A 19,689-nucleotide genomic window follows, 5' to 3' on the forward strand; every position below is an offset into this window, starting at 1 on the left:
CTTCTCCAGTATATCCTCCTTTTTATCAGTTAGTCTTCTATTATCCCTGTCCCTTTTTCTTTCTTTTTAGAGTAAGGTAGATTTCTATATTTAACTGTGTGTGTATATATATCATTCCCCCTTAGGGTTGATATTAATGAGGGTAAGGTTTAAGCTTTGCTTATCATCATTTTCCATTCCATCATAATATCTTTTTCTTGCTCTTTTATGTGGGATTATTTACCTCATTCAGTTCCTCCTTCCTTCTTTTTTTATTTCTCATCCCTTTATTTTGATTGGGGGGGGGTTATCATTCCATCAAAGTCACTTTATTTTTACTTATTTTTTTCAGGGGACAGGGTTAGCAAGGCAATGGGGTTAAATGACTCCAGGAGAGTTAATATAGGAATAGTGGTATTGCCTGAAAGCCATCACCAAAAAAAACCCACCAAAAAAAAGTCTTAACAATTTTCAGGAAATAATCAGAGAAAAATGCCCTTTCTATTAGAACCAGAAGGTATAGTAGAAATTGAAAGAACCCACCTATCATTGTCTCAAAGAAATCAGAATATTATGGTGTTCCAGGAACATCATAACCAAATTTCAGAGCTTACAGATGAAGGAGACTTTCACTGGGTTGCAGGGCTTAGCTGTATGCTTTTTCTGGAGGGTAGACTTCCCTTCTGGCTTATAATGAGGTCTAAAGCCTTTCTATTGGCCTTCACCAAGTGTTGGATATTTAGCTACTGCCCTACTCAATAGGTCACACAGTTAGTAACTATCAAGTGTCACATTTGAACTCAGGTTCTCCTGACTCCAGTCTGGTTATCTATCCACTGAGCCATCTAGCTGCTCCAAAATCACTTTATCCACTCCCTGTCTATATACTCCTAATTGCTCTTAAAAGTTGTTAAAAGTTAGAAATGTTATTTTGCCATACAAAAATATAATCAGTTTAACTTTATTAATTCCTTATATTTTCTATATTTATCTTTTTTATGTTTCCTATGAGTCTTGAATTTGAAAGTCAATTTTTTTATTCAGTTTTGGTCTTTTAATTAGAAATGCTTGAAAATCCTCTATTTTCTTTTTTTTTAATACCCAGCATGATTTATTGTAGTTTTTCCTGAAAAATGAAAGTAAAAGGAGATTTAAAAGATGAATTAACAGGGAATACTGCATCTGCTATTCAAAACAACAAAAATATCACAATTTTTGAAAGTATACATATCACACAAAGTACAAAGTTGTTAATTTCAGATATAGTTCAATTTTACATAACTCTGTGGCTAAAGGTATTATATACTATTTGGGGGAAGAAAATAACATTCGCCATTTAATAGCATATGCACAAAGTAAAACAGTCAATACTTTACTGGTTTGCTTTTCTTATGTTCTCTTTTAACTTCTATCTACTTTGTTGAGTTTTATTCAAGAACTTAGTATCTCATTTCTTAACAAGGACATTCAGATACAAAATACAGGGCTGCCATATAAACTGAGCAGAAAGTTGAACAATTTAACCTGAAAGCCACAAGAAGAACCCAGGAAGAACCTCAAAATAAAAAAAAAAGCTTGAAAAATGATGAAAGCAAAAAATTCCCCAATTTTCAATACCTTCATAGGCCTACAACCCTTAGGACAAACGCTGGTTAAATAAAATGTCACCTCTGTTAATTTCTAAACATATCTGGGCTATGCTGAGTATGCATTATACAGCAAATCCACGGTAAAATTGTTAATATCCTTAAGGATAGTTGTTCTACATTGCACACAGTAACACTAATACTGTATGATGATCAACTGTGAATTACAATTATTCTCAGCAGTACAATGATCTAAGAAAACTCTTTAAGACCCATGATAAAAAAATGTTATCCATCTCCAGAGAAAGAACTAATGAAGCCAGAATACAAAGCATACTTTTTTTGGTAACTTTATTTCTCTTGTGGTCTGTATTTTCTTTCATAACATGACTAATATGGAAATGTTTTGCATGACTGTGCATGTATATCCTATATCAAATTGCTTGCCTTCTCAACTGGGGGAAGGGGAGGGAGAAAGGGAGAGAATTTAAAAATAAATGCTAAAAATTATTTTTACATCAGATTGGGACAAAATATATTAGAAAATTTTTTTTAAGAAAAAGATCTTTTGGGCGGCTAGGTGGCGCAGTGGATAAGGCACCGGCCCTAAGCACCGGCCCTGGAGTCAGGAGCACCTGGGTTCAAATCCGATCTCAGACACCCAACAACTACCTAGCCCTGTGGCCCTGGGCAAGCCACCCAACCCCACCTGCCCTGCAAAAAAAAAACCTAAAAAAAAGGATAGTTATCCTAATTTCAATTAGAGTTACTTTCCAACATTTCAAAGATAATTTTTAAATTTCTAACATTAATTCTGGATGGGAAAAAACTTCAAAAACATAACTATTAATGAACATCTTATTTTGACTAAAAAGCATTTAGAATCAGTGTCTATTCTGTCTTATAAGCCACTAATTAAACTAACCCTAAAAGGGATGTGCTTTAATGACACACACACAAAGGACCACAGAAATGAATAGCCCTTTAACTTTTTGTGGATCCATAACTAAAAAAGATGTAGGTTCAGCAAGCAGCATATTCTTCATGTATTAATTTAACCATATTGAATGTATAAAGACACAGCTATACATTCCTTTCATATATTCTTGGACTTGCCCCGGGGAGTTATCATTTATGTATACAATTCAGACAGCTGCTGGACAGAAGCCTTATTAAATGAGAATCACGTATCTAGTTAGCATTTTTTTCCTTCTAAAATCAACCAGAAAAAGAATTTTAGAAAAAGGCACAGTTGTGCTTCCTCTAAAATCACAGAAAGCTGTTCAGGGAGGTCCCAATTCTCAGATGTTATCTGGCACTCTGGTTGGAAAGAAGGAAGTCCTTCTCTCGGCACAACAGGCATCGTTTCAAATTTCGACAAGAGCCACCAGCAGTGAAGAATGCCCAGATACCCATGAGCAGCATGATAACATATGATGCTACTAAACTCGCCTTATAATAGGGATTCAGGAAGGTCAGACCTGACACCAGCAGATGATTCATGATGACCACGATTAGTGCCCACCAGTTTTTAGTCTCACATGCATCGAAAAACACAACTCCCCAGAAGACATGCAGCAAAACCATAACTAGAGTCGTGAAAGCTGATGCAAGGAAGAAGTGAGGAGGATCTCCATGTATACCCACTATTCCTGGTCCCAAGGAATCATACAGGATATTGAGAAGGGAAAATACTCCACTCATAATTCCAAAACCTAAGCCAGATACATAGGCCAGCTGTCTTATATAATTGGTGATGTCTCCTCTTGGCTTATGGTCAGCAAACCCTTATTAGCTTTTTTAAAAAAGTTTATGATATGCAAACCGGAAGACCTCTTGGATTATGACTGAGCATAATACTCCAAAGATAAGCAAACCTCTCTGCACTGATTCATCTTTGGTTCTACTAAGGGTTACTGCAACGAACCAAATGAGGGAGAGCAGCAGAGACACCAACCAGAAGAAAGCTCCGGCGATGAGGAAGATGATGCGTAGCGGGTCCCACGCTATGGTGAAGACATAGAGAGCGAGGGCCGGCCCGAAGGCAATGCAGGTGCAGCCGAGGAACACGGCGGCCGTCATGGCGGCCCGGGGCGGCAGCGGCTCCGAGGCGCCGGCGCGGGGCAGAGGAGGGGGCGGCGTCCGGCGGGGCCAGGTGAGCGGGCGGCCGGCCGCACCCCTACCCCCACCGCGGAGAGGCAGCGGCGCTCCCAGGGACTACAGGCTGCTGCGGCCTCCCCGCGCCGCCGCCGCCGCCAGCACGACCCCGCCCCGCGCCGGCCCAGGCCCGCCCCGCGCCGGCCCAGGCCCGCCCCGCGCCGGCCCAGGCCCGCCCCGCGCCGGCTCCGAGCCGCAAAACCCCGGAGCAACGCGCTGTGGCGGGGGCGGGGGAGGAGGGGGACTCTATTTTCTTAAATATCTATTTTCTCTCCTAAAAAATTACATTTACTTTTACTGGGTCGGTGATTCTTTATTATAATCCTAATTCCTTTGCTGTCCAGTATATAATATTCTAAGATTTCTGTGTAATCCTGACTATAGCTCTATGATATTTGAATTGATTTTCTTTTGATTGCTTGCAATACTTTTTCTTTAATCTGTGACCCCTGGAATTTGGTTCCTGCAACATCATAATATTCTGATTTCTTTGAGACAGTGATTGATGGGTTCTTTCAATTTCTACTATACCTTCTGGCTCTAAAGGAAAAGGCAGTTTTCTTTGATAATTTCTTACAATAATTCTGATATTATCTCTTCTTGACCTGGTTTTCAGATAATACAATAATTGTGATATTATCTCTCCTGGACCATTTGCTTTTCCAATGAGCAAATTCACATGTTCTTCTACTTTTTTACTTTAAAAAATTTTTTTATTGTGTCTTGATATCCCATAGAGTTTTTGGTTTCCACTTGTTCAATTCTAATTTTTAAAGTTTTATTTTCTTCAGTGAGATTTTGTATTTACTTTTCCATTTGATCAGTTCAATTTTTTAGGTAGTGATTTGCCTCAGCAAATTTTTATATATCTTTTCCCTTGCTACTGACTCTTTACCATGATTCTCTTACAATATTCTCATGTAATTTTCCTAATTTTATTTCTCCAATTTGTTTTTTAAAATAATTTTTCAGATCTTCTAGGAATTCGTTTTGTCCATGAGACCAAATTACATTTTTCTTTGAGGTTTCATATGTAGCCACTTTGATAGTATTGCTTTTATGTGAGAGTTTGGCTCTGGCCTTCACTATCTCAAACTTTTTTGCTAGCTTTCTGGATCTTACTCCTGGCCTTCATTGGGCTTCAGGGCTCAGCTACATGCTTTATTCTGGAGGGTAGACTTCCTTTCTGGCTTATATCAGGATCTAGGGCCTCTCTGTTGACTTCCCCCAGTTGTTGAGTTTTTAGCTGCTGGTGGTCTGCTCCATATAGGTAGATTCTTCCTACTGGGTTATTCTAGTAAGACAGTCTTTCTGGTGGCTGACCTGGGTGGAGAGATGTTGATGGTCTGTCCAAGGGGTGAAGCCCTGCGGCTGTCTTGCTATGGAAACAGAGCTCTCTGCTGATAGACCCCAGGGGTGGGGGGTCTTATTATTGACTAGCCCTAGGACAAGACTTTAGTACTGGGATCCAAGTACTGGTAACCTGTGCAGAGGGTGGGGCTGCTTTAGTGGGATCTTGCTGTGCTGCAAAGTCTGCTCATTTTATTAGGGGGCTGCTGGTTTTCAGGAGGGTGGGGCCCCACTGGTAGATTTCCTCATTCTGAAAATCTTGCTGAATGTCTGCTGCTGCTGCTGTTGTTGATGATGATGATAATGTCGATGCTACTGATTTTGGACCTCACTCTCTTCCCACCCCAGTGAGACAGACTTTTCTTTTAAATCTGGTAAGGTAAACTGCTTCTCTGCTCCTAGATCAATTCTGAGAGAGTTTTCTAGTTTGTAGAGAAACTTGGAAGGGCTTCAGAGGATTCCTTCCTCATTCTACCCTCTTGGGACCAAAAGTTCTCCTACTCATTTTGAACAGTTCTCATTGTTAAGGGAGACCTAATTGCTCCTAGTTGTAACTCTGATATCAGTAATCAGATGAATCACAAGACATGAATCAAATGGATCATTATTTATTTTTTACTTTCTTTAAGAACCCATGAGCCATATTTTAAAATCCTATTTTCTCCAAAGCTGGTATTCATTTGTAAAAAAAAAAAGTCAGTTGGGATAACTTCCCATATAATTTCATGGTAGAAACTTTTTCTAGTATCATTAAGTTCTTGTAAAAGATGATATCAGTATTAAAACATTTACCTATTCATAATAACTAAACATTTAATACGATAATGGAGTAAATTAAACAGTGCATTTTAAAAGATGCTAGTAAACAATTTTTAAGTACTGGAAAAAATTATGAAGATGTCTGGAACAGTTCACTGTCTATTTTTTTTTAAATGGCATTAAAAGTGACAGAAATTTTGAAACTGAACCTGGTCTCCTGTTTATACTGAAAACCAATGTTTGAAACTTATTTTAGAGTACCTTTGGCTACTTTAACAGTTTGAAAAATACTTCCACACAAACAATTCAAAGTAAGACGGTGCTTCCTTTACAATGCTTAGTTATTTTTCATTAATAAAGCTTTATAATTTTTTGAAGATTTACAAATTCATTAAAGGATATGCATGTTAGTGTAAATTTTGTTTTTTGTTCTATAATTATGAAAATGGCCCTGACATATTTTGCTAGATTTTTGGCTTCTATAGCTGTTAGACCCCACCCAATGAGTATGAAATAAATACTACATCATGCACTGTAATGACAGTAGCTTTACTTATAAGCATTGAGTAAAAAAAAAATTAAAGGAAAAGAAGGTTTATGAAAGAACACAGGAAACTAAACAGAAAGCTTAAAAAACAAACATCTCTTCCAAAGATCATAGAGTTAGAGTTCAAAACAAAAAAAAAACTTTAGAAATTACCTTATCAAGCCCTCTCTTTTTATAGATGAGGAAACTGAGATGTAGAAAGTCTAAGGAAATTACACAAAATGACATTGGAACTAAGTGGCCTTTTCTAAATTCCAACCCATTCCTGTTGATTCCAAATCCAGCTTTTCTCCATTTAATCTTCCTACCTTTTTTAGTGATATGCAAACTCCCTATTCACCATAGATTTGAAGCACATTGACTTTGACTCCTTCTGCAAGTCATGCTATTGGAAAATTTAATTATTTTGTCAGTTCCATCCTACTATCTATAAAAAGTTCAGGATATGCCTCTCCTTACCTTAATTGAACATTTGTCTTTTAATCACTTAACTTCCTTATTTTTTCCTTTTGTTCTCTTGGTTAAAACTTTCTGTCATTTTCTATAATCTTGGCCAAAAGGGGTAAGATCTTTTCTGGAAGAAGTAACAGTTCTCTCTGGAATGTAACACAACTCCAGTGATGCAATACAAAGTCCAAGTAATTTTTCTACCTAAAATTAATCCCTTTTATCACCATTCTTATTAGTCAATAGTCAAACAAGGGTTTGCTCAGAGTAGACTCACTGTCACTCTGTAGCTTGTTGGTGCTGCTCATCACCAATTTAGGATTCAGATACACTGACTATAAATCTTTCACTGTTTTGAAATCTGGGAGTCTCCCCTACTTGCTTTAAAGATGATTTGTATTAGTTTCTACCCAATTCACAGTTTAAAGCAACTGGGATGTGTTTATTGAAATCATTGAAATATATCAACAGAATGCTGGCTGTTTCATGCCTAATTTGAGGGATGGGAGGAATGGAGTCAGGGAAGAGAGGAATGCATATTTTCCTGCAGACATCATTTATTTTGGAAAGAGAAAAATGAGATTTTAAAAATACATATATATGTATGTGTCTGCATGTGTGTGGTTCACATGAGGAGAGAAAAAAATGTGAGAGGCAAGGGCAATAAGAAAAGAGAGAGGAAGAAGATATTTATAGGAAGTCTCAGCTATGAAGGATTTCCCATCTTAGTAACACCTAATTAAGGACCAAGGCCACAATTGTGGCTCTCTTTCATTCTTAACCACTCTCACCTTTTTCAGAGTGGTTGAGCTTCCAAGCCCTCAGGAGGGAATGTATAAGCCAAAATGACAAGTCAGAGTGGCAAAAGAAATGTGCTCCCTCAAACCATATGATATACCTTTCAGCATCCACAAACTTTAATTGAAAGGCTCAAGGTCAATATCTGAAGGACCCAGGAGGACAAAAGGGAATAGAGCAGAGAGAGTTAAACTCCATATTTTGACTGCCCTAGCATATAGCCATGTTTTTTTCAAATAATGAGCTTGGTGGAGTGGCAACATTTTGAGATCCCTGCTGGCACCAGAATATAAAAATGAAAATTACTAGACTCAAGCATATAGATAGCTGGGGAGAGGTCTGAGTTCATATATACAAAACGTGAGGGGAAGCCAATACTCAGAGTTGAGGTTCCTGAATATTTATCAGTTGAGTGGCTTTCCTGGATGACGTAAAATTAAACATCCCTTGAGAATTGTGTTGTGTTTTCTAAACTCTTTTACTTTACTTGAGGACCAGTTAGTGGAGTGCATTGAACTGATAATTTCTTACAACTCCTCAGGTTTCCTAAACCTCCAGGCCAATCCACTGCATCATTAAACAAAATGTTGAAAACTTTAACGGCAGCATTAAAGACCAAAAACAAAAAAAATTAACATAAACACAGTTTATTATAGTCAGCTAAAACTACTAAAAAGTTCTAAAACTCTTTGGAAAGGAAACATGCTAAAATGGAAAGGGTAATGAATTTGGAATCCTCTTAATTCCAAAATCTTTCCTCTCTTGATTAAGTATAATGTATCCTTTGTATCACTTGTTCAAAGATGCTTTTTAAGGCTACTAGGTAATGCAATGTGTAGAATGCTGAGTCTAGAGTCTGGAGAGTCCTGAATTCAAATCCAGTTTCAAACATGTACTACCAGGTGAAGCAGGACAAGTTATATAACCCCTACCTCAGTTTACACATCTGTAAAATGAAGATAATAGAGGTAACATAGTAAGGATCTAATGGAAATATTAATTATAAAGTATTTACCATAGGACCAAGCACATAGTAAGTACTAAATAAATATTAGGTATTATCATGTTATGGTATCTTCCATTAGACTGTGAGTTTCCAGAGAGAACTTTTTCATATCCTTAGCTCTCAACACACTTCTAGACCCATAATAGTCTCTTAATAAATGTTTATGAACTGACTGAAATCGGAGAACCTCATTTAAATTCAGTCTTTGTCATTTGTTTCACATCCTATACTGTAAAAAATCATTTAACTTCTTTAAGTCTTTTTTCTTTATCTAAAAATTAGAGGGTTGAACTATGTAGTCTCCAGAGTCATCAGTCTTAAATCTGTCATCCCTTGGGAAAAATATATACAAGAAAAAGCACTTATTCACCCACACAAACATACGTTGCATTGGAAATAGATTTAACCAGGGCTGTCATATAATGCAAGTTTATGCTGTCTGGAGCCCCCCACTTCCTGGATTGACAAGTTAAAAGACATCTGTTTGTGAGACAATGACAAATAATATTTGGTGACTGTGTCTGGACTTGGAGGCTTTGTATTAATTATTGATATTTGAGTGTTTCTATTTGATTGTCAGTCACTGGAACAACTAGGCTGTGCAGTAGTGTGCCAGCCATGGAGTCTAGAAGACTCATCTACCTGAATTCAGATGTGGCCTCAGACATATACAGCTATGTGTCCCTGGGCAAGTCACGTAACCCTGTTTGCCTCAGTTTCCCCATCAGTACAAGTGCTGAAGATGGAAACTGCACATCACTTCAAGATCTCTGCCAAGAAAATCCCATTTAGGGTCATGGAGACAACTGAATAACAACAGTACTGTTTTTACTTGCTTTTGAGCAATGCTGTTTTGAGGTTCAAATGAATGATGTGTTCATACTTTAGGAAGGGAAGACTTAGGAGAGTGTAAAGAGTGAGACTCAAAGACATTCTTTCTGCCAAGTTAAATAAAATTCCTTTTGTAGGGACCCTCCCTGAAAAGGGAGGGAGTGGGTTGTGAGAATTAAGTGAATAAAGGAAGTTTTCCTTGCTTTTGATAGGGACTAGAAGTTAGTTCCCCATCTTCTACCACTTTCTACATGTTGGTTTACTGTATCTGTGCTTTCTACCAGCAAAGGCCAGAATGGAAATTAGAAAATAGAATGACTCCAGCTGTGGTGGTAGTGCTCTGCCCAAAGTAAATAATCACTGTGCAGAAGTTTCTTTTTGGATTATCCCTGGCTTCCCACATATATACAGTTTTCAATACAGGGCACATGAAAGAGAGAAAAGGCTAATGCTTTGAGTCCAGGAAAGGGCGTCAGCCATTCTGAGTTCCATTCCAGTCTCTACCACGAATTGACTGTATAATAATAATCAGAATGTTATTTAAAAAAAAGAAAGAAAAGTGGACTATTCTTAGAGACTCTTTAGTCATAGACTTTAAAGAATTCAGCACATTAGCTCAAGAAAACAATTGTTGAGGTATCAAGTAGGTCTGTGCTCAATCTACCAAAAATATGCATGGAGATATATTTTTTCCTCTGACAAATTACAGTGTGCCTATTGAACACTATTCTATATAAAGAAGACAAAAGAAAAATCTCTGGAATATAATTGAGGTAATTGATTAAATAAAAATATTAACACCTTTCTTTTCATAAGTTGGAAACAGAAAATTAATACTTCTTCGAGGATAAATTTGATCTAAAGTTAAAGTGATAGTGACTCCAAACTGTGCCCAAATTCAAAATATAAATGAAATCATTTAAAGGGTAATTCTTCTAATGATTTAATAAGTAAAAGTAGTTATGGCAAGTTGGAAATTATTCAGTAATAAACTCATTGCTATACTCAAGTGGATGCATTTCTTTAAAATGATGTTTGAAATTTTAATCACTTTGTCAATTATTCAAGATGAGTTAATATTTAGTGCTATCCTAATAGATTTAGTATGGTGTAGTGAAAAGAAAGAGCTGGTCTTGGAGCCAGAAAGACATGAGAAAGTCTTGCCTCTAACAAATACAGGCTATGTGACTCCGTGCAAGTTATTAAATCCTCCATTGATCTAAGACTCAAACACTTTTGTCTCTAAGATCATGAGTTGCTGAAAAGGCACTGACTTGTAGAGGGAGTTTTCTTATCTAGAAGTTATTTCTTCAAAATCAGAGATTTTGAGTCTATGATATCTTCATAAAGTGTTATATTTTGGTTGAAAGAATAGAATTGAGTACACTGTACATTGAATGACTAAAGTCATTCATATTTATGGCAAACCTAGGTGATTGATTTACATATAAGGCATCATTTTTCACCTGGTGGCAGCCACTTGAGTTATAGGCTTAGTGAATACATAGGAAGAAAAAATCATCTTTTTAAATGTTAGCCTAGAAATCTCTAACCTAAAGTGAAAATAAATAGAAGCCATAAAACTGTAAATTTCTACTATATTCAGTTTACTTTTTGAACGTATAATTCCCATTTGAATGGGATTCTTTCTGGTTTCCTTTCTGTTCCCTTCTGTGTATTTTTTTTAAATTGTTTCATTGGTCCATGTTATTTTTTTTAAACTTCCCTGTCCCTAGCTTTCCTATTCACCTCACTCATTTGGGGGTGGTCAGAAATGGAAAAGAAAAGAAAAATTAAACAAGCAAGCCAAGGAAGGCAAAATAAAAGTCCTTCTGCATCTCCCACTTGTCCCAAAATTCTGCTTCTTGAGTCCATTTCCTCTCCAGGAGGAGTTAAGTTGCATGCTTCATTTTTAGTCCTTTAGTATTATGACTGATCATTGTTCTTAATTCTTTGAAAGCTATTTTTCTTTACAGTGTTATAATTTTATATGCTCTATTGCTTCTGATCACTTCACTCTGCATTAGATCATACAAGTATTATCAGGTTTCCCTGAAACCATCTCTTTCATCATTTCTCATGGTCCAATAATATTTTTTGAATTCATAGACTTTCATTTGTCCATCAATTCCCAAAATTATGAATACCTCCTTTAATTTCAATTAAAAAAATGTCTGTTCTAAATATTTTTGTACAGGAGTCATCTTATATCCTTGGGGAATAGGCCTAGAAGAAAGCGGTATGCACAGTTTAATGACTTTCTAGGTATAATTCCAAATTCTTTTTTTTGGAATGGTGACACAAGCTCACAGTTCTACAAACCTTGCATCATTTAATGTTTCTGTTTTTCCATAGCTCATTCAACAATTTTCATCATTAAGGACTTTGTACTAGAGACCATACCACATTACATGGTCAAGCCTTTAAGAATTTGGATTATTTAAGGAGACAAGTTTTAAAATGGGGAAAATGACCTACTTTGAGATAAAATAAGCAATCTATTTTCAGGGGGCAAGTATTGTGGTGTTTCCCCTTCTGTTATACCATGTGATTTCCAAGAGGAAATAGTCATTGTAACCTTGATTCTCACATTCCATTTTGTCAAAGCTTTAATTATATTATTTTGTAATAGTATGTCTTTAGCTGTGTTAGTGTCACCCTCATTCCCCCAGCTAGACTATAAAATCCTTGAGAGTAAGGACTTTGTCTTATTTATATCTTGCCAGCTCCTCTAGCACTTTGCATAGTAGATAAAATTTTATTGTATTACATGAATGTCTTAATCAGAAAGAAGAAAGTGTTCAATGGAAGGAGAAGAATGCAACTCAAACTTTCTTTTTCTTATGTAACTTTTATCAAAGTGATTTGTTAATAAATTTGAAAGTTCCAGCAATCCTGAGTATTTTTAATTAATTTTCTTCTTTAGATAGCTTTGTTTATTTATCATAACTATTCTTACCTTTGAAATTTGAAAACTGCTTATATATTTACTCTGGTAATTCAGAAAATCTGTTATTTTGTCAATGTCTGTACTTTTTCTGGTGGGATATTTTGACACTCATCTGCACGGTCTAACTCAGAGATACCATTGTTGATATTGTCCCAAAATTTCTCCACAGAAGATGCCCCGATTTGCTGGGATCCTTCCTGAAGATCTCATGACATTGCAACCAATAAAAATTTCTGCAATCTCAGCCACCTCTTTCTTCAATCATTCATGTAATTAATGATATTTGGTTTTTTGCCACATCCCTCATGCAGTTCTTCATTATGTTGCAGTATACTCACAGCCTTTTGGATCCTTTCTACTATCCAGTGAGTGATTGCAATATTAGATAACTATTATATTTACCATAAGTGGAAATATATAGCCAAGTTCTCTGCTTTTTATCTGCATGAATAACTATCAACGTGTGATACACTAATGCAATATGTTTTGTAATATAAAAGTAATCCATTTTTTAAAAAACTCTAGGATTTTGAGTTCCATACAACATGATAAATGTAAGATCCAATATTAAAACTAAGATGGAGTTGTTTAATTGGCACATAAAAAAGTAATAAAATAGCTAATTTCTCCTTGGAAAGAATTAAAATCAGTTTGAAGAAATTTTGTTCACTCTAAGTTTATTTCTAACATTGAAAAATATGCTATATCTCTTTGACTTGAAAAGCCCTGCTCTCTGCCCATTCATAACATTATATTAAACTACTCATACTAAATTCCTCACTGGATGGTTCACAACCCTGGTTAACTTATTGTTGCTGTTAGTTGTTGTAAATATCAGACTTTATATTTTAAATGCAAATTTCATTTGATTCTTACCAAAACCTGTGATGAAGTAAACCCCATTTTGCAAATTAGTATCACAATAGAAGTCAAATGATTTGTTTGACGGCATACTAGTCAAAAAAACTTTTATTCATCATTTCTTACGTACCAACCATTGTGATGATGATGATGATGATGATGATAATGATGATTTTTGTCCTTCATTCTTGAAGAAAAAGACCATGACATCAGCAGGTAAAACCATGAAAGTACATGACTTGGATTTGAGTGAGGGGGTGCTGTGATAAGTCACCAGACTTACTTTCTCCTCCAGAATCATCTGGGTCCAGTGGCCAGATATGAATCAGGACAACTGAAGGTGGAAATCAGTGTTAAATGACTTGCACACGGTCATACACAGCTAGCAAGAATCAAGTGTCTGAGATTGGATTCCCCTAAATCACCTAAATATCAGGGGAATGATGTGAACTCAAATCTTCCTGTTTCCAAAACTGTTGCTCTTTTCACTATACCATATATCTTCTGGAAAAATGTGGTTGATTTAAAAAAAGCAGATCTAAATTTTCAAGAAAATACTTTAAAGTAGTACATATTTTCCTAAATATAACTCATCCCTCTAATACTTAATTCTGGACCTAATTAACAAAACTGATGAAGCAGCTGAATTGATTTCATATTAAACTATATCCTGTAGTCAGAATAACAAATATTTTTTGCACTATGTGGAAACTTAAGCCAAATTTTGCTGAATTATTATGAATACCACATAGTAGATTCTGCAGTATGGAGGCTTAATCCATTCAGCACAAAATTAATAGCAAAAAAAAATAATCTTGGGGGTCTTTTTAAGGACCTTCTTCCATTTGGACATTGACAAAATAACAATAATAATAGTTTCCCAGTTACGATATACATCTCAGGTTTGAGGTTACTGTGCAGCGATTTGCCCAAGGAAAACTCAGGATTTCTACAAAAATAAACATTTTTAACTCCAGCAGTCATGTCTATTTAAGTTACCAGAAGAGCTTGTTCTTTTTCTTTTTTCCATGGTCAATATGTGAGTTCTTTGAAGAAGGTATAGATCCACATATGATCAAAAGGGCACAAAATTATAGTTAGGAGGACCTCAAAGGTCATCTAGAGTCCTAAATCAACTTTTTCAATTTATTTTCTCACCTATTTCCTTCAATTTTTTCGATGAGGAAATGGAATTCCAGAGAAATTAAATGACTTGACAGTTTATCACAAAGACATTAAGTATGGATGAAAGAATTTGAATCCAAGGCTTCATGTCCTATAATTTTTCTATATTGACCTGCAACCCCTAACCCACCTCTCTCTCTTTGAGTTGAAATGATATCAATGATCAAATTGCCAAACTTGAACTGACCTTTTGGTTTGTTTTTTAAGATAAAAATTTCTCTTTTTTCTCTCTGCCTTAATCTGTGTCTCTTTCACACACATTTGCACATGTACATGTATTCACATATATACAAATGAATTTGGAAAATTTCACATGGAGACTCAGACTTTAGAAGGACTAGAGCCATATATATATAAATAACTACAAGGAACCATGTGCTAAGGGCCAACACCCAACAGACACACAGAAGGAAAAATGAAACTTGATGAGAGAGGAAAGATATTCTGAAACTTGGCAAGACCAAATATTTGAGAAGATGGAGACTCTTACCATCGTTTAGAGCTATCCCTAAACCCTACCCCAATTTGTCAGCTCTCTCTCATTTTTCTACATATTGCTTGTAGATGTTTCATATTTAATTGCATATTTGTTCTCTGCCACCACTATATTCTCCATGAACATGTAATTTTGCCTGGAAGACAAAAATTGCTTTGTTTTTACCTCTGTACTTCCTGGTACCTACATTATACCATCTCTGGCACATCTCGGATACTTATTGAAATTAACTGAGGTCCTACTGGAAACATAATGCTGTTTTAGGCTCTATGGCTGTAGAAATAGTTTGGACATAGTCTCTACCCTTAAGGAATTTATAGTCCTGAATTCATATCTCCTGATTATAAACTTAGTACCCTTTTATACCACCCAGTTTATTATCTCCTGTAAACATTAAAATCTTTCCTAGAAAAAGGTTGTAGACAACTTGGTTGAATGTATTGAAGTGAAATAGTATTTAATGGACCATAATGAAATGTTAGCAGGGCTTGGAGCCTGCTCACTAAAGTTGTTACTTTAGGAGAGCTGCCTAATCTTCAGAAGTAATTTGGTAGCTCTTACTGGCACCTCTACTAAGACTAACACATAGCCAGTGTGTTGAAATATTCATGCATTTAATGGGTAAAAGTTACTAAACTTGAAAAATGATCTTTTTTTAAAAAAATTGTTCATTTCATCAAAAACAAGTATAAGGCACTTGGGAGATGGGCTCTACCATATATAAATACCATAATGAATTCTTCAAAAACCTTTGAAACTAGTACTATATACATCATAACTGGAGCATGGACAGACTGATATCTGAGTAGTCAGCTAGCAACTGACCCCTCACAAGGGTTATTTAAATGTTTGGAATAAAAAGTGTGATGGTTTTTCTCTCTTTCTGTAAATAGGAACTTGGTCGTTTGAGACCTTATTTCAATAAAGGAAACACTATATAAATGAGCAAAGGAAGCAATCATTCCAGTGACTTGGTAGTTCATTAATTAAAGTGCATGTGGAAACCATTTCCATTTTAATTGATTATTTTTCTTTATTAACCTTCAAACCTATCCTAAGAATTCACAGTCTCTCTAAAAAGAGTTTGTTGTTTTTATTATTTAAAGCATAGCTTAATTGATGTTACTTTTAAAAAATATAATGTTATTATTCTGAGACTTTAAAAACTGACAACTAAGGTTTTTAGAAATCTCTTACGTATGCCTTTGTACAATAAAGGAAATCTTTTTTCAGCGTGTGAAATGTTCCATTTACAATCTTGCCCAGATCTCAAAGGAATATTATAAAATACTAACATAAGTGAAAAGAGGACCTTAATGATGGATTGTAGGTTAAGTAAACACCTTACTTCTTTAATGTCCATAATGATTTTCTCATAGAAATTGGATATATGAAAGAGGGCCTTGAAGGTGTACAGAAACTTGTTGACACCTAGGTTTCAGACTTAAACTAACTTTCTTTTTCATCTTTTTGATAGTATTTGAGAGGTAGAGAATTGGCATTACAACTGTGGGGACCTGGGTCCAAGTCCCACTTCTAGTTATAAATGGTTTATGACCTTCCAGAAGTCACTAAATAGCTCAGAACCCAAAGTAATCTTTTAGGACTGTCAATTTAAGAGATTAGGACAACGTGAATGTTCATAAAGAACATTTTAACTTGGTAATTTTCTTTATCATTGAAAAGAGAGTTCTAGTCCTTATATTTTTTCCTCAGTAAAATATTTAGAAACTAAAATTTGAAAATTATTTCAAAATCATTGTATTTTAAATTATATCTTGTATATCAGATTTAAAGACTTTTTGATCATCACTGTATTTTTATCTTATATGATGATCCTTTTTAAAATGCAGGGTCTTTGAAACTAATTTAAAGAATTTTTTTCCATTATATTCAAAGTGAGTTTTCAACATTCATCTCTTTGCAAAATTATGAGTTCCATATTTTTCTAAAAACTCCCCCCTCCCAATGGCAGCAAATATTCTATTACAAGTTGTACATATATAATCATGTTTAACATATTTACATATTAGTCATGCAGTGAAAGAGGAATTAGGGCTAAGGGGGAAAATCATAAAAAAGAAGAAAAAACATAAAATAAATTTTGTGTGCTTTCAGACCCCATAATTTTGCTGGGTTTTTTTTCTGAATGTTCACATTTTTTTTACATCAGATCTCTCAGAATCATCTTTGATCACTGTACTGCTGGAAGGATCTGCAGCCATCATAATTGATTCATCTCACAATTTTACCATTAATGTGTATAATGTCCTCCTGGTTCTGCTCACTTCACTCAGCATCAGTTCATACAAGTTATTCCATGCTTTTCTAAAGTCTAATCATTCAAGATTTCTTACAGAATTGCACCTCAATAACATTCATATACTATGACTTCTTTTTCTTCAAATTTTATTTATTTAAGGCAATGGAGTTAAGTGACTTGCCCAAGGTCACACAGCAAGGTAATTATTTATTGAGTGTCTGAGGCCACATTTGAACTCAGGTCCTCCTAACTCCAGGATCAGTGCTCTATCCAGTACACGATCTAGTTGCCCCTATACCATAACCATTCCCCAAATGAAGGGCATTCCCTCAATTTTCAATTCTTTGCCACAACAAAAAAGAAATGCTATAAATATTTTTGTACATGTGGGTCTTTTTCCCTTTTTATGATCTCTTTGGGACATAGACTTAGTAGTGGTTTTGCTGGATCAAAGGGTATACACAGTTTTATTGCCCTATAGGCATGGTTTCAAATTGTTCTCCAGAATGATTGATCAGTTTATAACTCCATCATTAGTGCATTAGTGTTCCATTTTTTTCCATATCCTCTCCAACATAAATTATTTACCTTTTTTTGTTGCTTTAGTCAATTTGATATATGTGAAGTGGTACTCAGAATTGTTTTAATTTGCATTTTCCAATCTATAAAGATTTGGAGCAATTTTTATTGCAAAAGATAGTTTTAATTTCTTTATCTGAAAACTGTATATTCATATCCTTTGATCATTTTTCAGTTGGAGAATGTATTCACCCATAAATTTGATTCAGTTCTTTATATATTTTTGAAATGAGTCCTTTATCAAAAACAGATAATTATGTCAATATTCCATTTTTGAAAATGTGGCTACTTTATGACAATTACATTTAAAGCTTGATGGCTTTAGATAGTTATTGTTTATCATTTTAATGAAAACCACATTTTTTCCTATGCGCTCTAGTTTTTTTATAGGAATGGGTGCCATAGTTTGCTAAAGCCTTTAACAGTATCTAAGGAAATAACAATCTGATTTCTGTTAGATTTGTTATTGATATGGTCAATTATGCTGATTGCATTCCTAATATTGAGCTATCTCTATCTGTATAAATTCTACTTGATAATGTTGTGTTTTCCCAGTAATAACTTGCTATAATCTCTTTGCTAATTTTTTTAAAATTTTGCCTTAAGATACATTAAGGATGTTAGACTATAATTTTATTTGTCTGTTTTGGCTCTTCTTGATTTAGATTTTAGATTTTAAAACTGTGTTGGTCATAAAAGAAATTGGCAGAACTTCTTCACCTAATTTTTGAAATTATTTTATAAAATTAGAATTAATTGTTCTTTAAATGTTTTGCAAAATTTACTTCTAAATTCATTTGACCCTGGAAACTTTTTCTTAGGGAGTTTATTGATGGCTTCTTTAATTTCTTTTTTCTTCAACAGGGTCATATAAGTATCTTATTTCCTATTCTCTTAATCTGGGTAGTTTATATTTTTGTAAATATTCATCCATTTAACTTGAATTGTCAAATGTGTAGGCATAATATTGGGTAAAGTTCTTCAAATTACTACTTTAATTTCTTCCTCAGAGGTGATGAGTTCATTCTTTTTATTTCTGATACTTTTCTTTCTTTTTTAATTCATATTAAACTAAGATTTATCTATTTTATTGGCTTTTTTCATCAAGCCAGCTATTTTTTTCATTACTTCAATAGTTTTCTTGCTGTTGTTAGTTTCTCTTTTGATTATCAGAATTTATAATTTGATATTTAATTGAGAATTTTCATTTGTTCTTTTTCTACATTTTTTAGTTCTATGATTTAATTCATTGATCTAATCTTTCTCTATTTTATACCCTTAAGCCTTAGAGATTTAAAATTTCCCAAATAATGGATTTTGATGCATCCAACAGGTTTTGGTATGATGTGTAATTATTGTCATTGTCTTGGATAAAAAATTTTTCTATTTATTTTAATCCATTTGTACATTTATATTTCCAAGTTACAAAGTTTCCCTCCACCCTCCCTTCCCAGCCCTACCCTCAGTTAGAAAGTCTGGTTAGCATTTTACATGCATATTTTGTTAAACATATTTATAAATTAGTACTTTTTGGCATGAGGAATTGGGATTATGGGAAAGAGATAATTTTTATAAAGTCTTCATCAGATTTGGTAGGGGTAATTTTTTTTCTTTCAGTGTGTTGTTTTGTTTTGTTTTGTTTTTCATCCTCTTATTGGGGATAATTAGTCCATAATCTGTCAAAAACAGTTGTCCTAGCTCTCTGGGCTGCCAAGAAGGGCTGCTTCCATCAAGGTTGTTCATCTCATAATGTTGATGTGTAAATTGTTCTGTTGGCTCTACTCCCTTCACTCAACATCAGATCCCATAAGTCATTCCATGCTTCTCTAGAGTCCGACCATTTATTGTTTCTTATAGAACAATATTATTCCATAGTATTCATGTGTCTTAATTTA

The 19,689-nt window shown here is 34.8% G+C and overlaps 1 pseudogene; it reads right to left on the reverse strand.

Annotated features, from left to right (window-relative positions):
• Nucleotides 1–1,034: 1,034 nt before the first annotated feature.
• Nucleotides 1,035–3,803, reverse strand: LOC141495287 (gamma-secretase subunit Aph-1b pseudogene; annotated as a pseudogene).
• Nucleotides 3,804–19,689: the final 15,886 nt, after the last annotated feature.

The sequence above is a fragment of the Macrotis lagotis genome, chromosome 8, assembly GCF_037893015.1.
Source record: "Macrotis lagotis isolate mMagLag1 chromosome 8, bilby.v1.9.chrom.fasta, whole genome shotgun sequence".
In the NCBI taxonomy this organism is placed as follows: domain Eukaryota; kingdom Metazoa; phylum Chordata; class Mammalia; order Peramelemorphia; family Peramelidae; genus Macrotis; species Macrotis lagotis.